Raw genomic sequence first — 478 nt, 5'->3', positions numbered from 1 at the left:
AACCTAACCTAACCTAACCTAACCTAACCTAATCCCAACCTAACCTAACCTAACCTAACCCAATCCCAATCCCAACCCAATCCCAATCCCAACCCAATCCCAACCTAACCCAACCTAACCTAACTCCAACCCAACCCAACCTAACCTAACCTAACCTAACCTAACCCAACCTAACCTAACCTAACCCAACCTAACCCAACCCAACTCTAACCTAACCTAACCTAACCTAATCCCAACCTAACCTAACCTAACCCAACCTTAACCTAACCTAACCTAACCTAACCCAACCTAACCTAACCTAACCTAACCCAACCCAACCTAACCTAACCTAACCTAACCTAACCCAATCCCAATCCCAATCCCAACCTAACCCAATCCCAACCTAACCTAACCCAACCTAACCTAACCCAACCTAACCTAACCTAACCTAAATCCCAACCTAACCCAACCTAACCTAACCTCAACCTAATCCCAACTC

The sequence above is a fragment of the Helicoverpa armigera genome, chromosome 6, assembly GCF_030705265.1.
Source record: "Helicoverpa armigera isolate CAAS_96S chromosome 6, ASM3070526v1, whole genome shotgun sequence".
In the NCBI taxonomy this organism is placed as follows: domain Eukaryota; kingdom Metazoa; phylum Arthropoda; class Insecta; order Lepidoptera; family Noctuidae; genus Helicoverpa; species Helicoverpa armigera.
This window is presented reverse-complemented; position numbering follows the sequence as displayed.